This window comes from Apis dorsata, unplaced genomic scaffold (assembly GCF_000469605.1).
Source record: "Apis dorsata unplaced genomic scaffold, Apis dorsata 1.3 scaffold_200, whole genome shotgun sequence".
Classification (NCBI taxonomy): Eukaryota; Metazoa; Arthropoda; class Insecta; order Hymenoptera; family Apidae; genus Apis; species Apis dorsata.
In genome coordinates, this window is record NW_006263484.1 from 57,393 (window position 1) to 58,244 (window position 852).

Sequence of the window (852 nt, forward strand, 5' to 3'; positions counted from 1 at the left end):
TGTTATTAGTGTCTCGTTTTTGCAGAAATAGTACTAATACGTTTCGAGCGATGTTTCATTTTCGATGTATATAATTGAACGCGTGAAATTTTATAGAAGGATGATAAAATTATCGGCAATCGATCGTTGGCAATAAAATGTAGATATAAAGCTGCCTGAAAAATGTTCAAGATCGAAAGATCGTTTCTAGACGACTTTTGAATATTTATCGGACGTAACTCCGTTCGAGAAGGTGTTACGGATAACAATAGAGAACGAATAAAAGATACCGACGAACAATGTGCCAATCCTTTGGGAATTTGTAATTACTCGATCGATAATTCTTTCGTAAAAGTGCAAATACGGCTTTGAATAACCAAGCGATCGAAATCCGCGCGTTACGAACGGTATTTTTTTTTTTTTTTTAACATATATATATATTTAAATCAATAATTTTTCGTTCAAGATTGATCGTCTCGAAAATGATATCGAGATAGAAAATAGGAAAAATGAGAGAAAGGAACGTCGACTCTTTCGGATCAAGGTTTTAGCCAAGGTCAGGAGTATAAAATAGAAATCCGAAAAATGATTTCTACCATAGCTAAAACGTAGTTAAAACTATAGGTTTGAATCGAAACACGATCGATGATTTTTCGTATCATACGTCGTCAAAAGATATCATTAACGTTGCATTTATATATATATACGTATGTCGTCGAAAGCTCGTAATTTTTGTATTTCCCGCGTTACACCACAGTTTCACGTGGACAAATTGCTGAGCGAGATCAAAGATTTGGAGTTGGCGAAATAACATTTAAATCCTACGACGAAGGATCGTTTTAAAAGATATTAAAAAAAAAAAAAAAAAAAAAA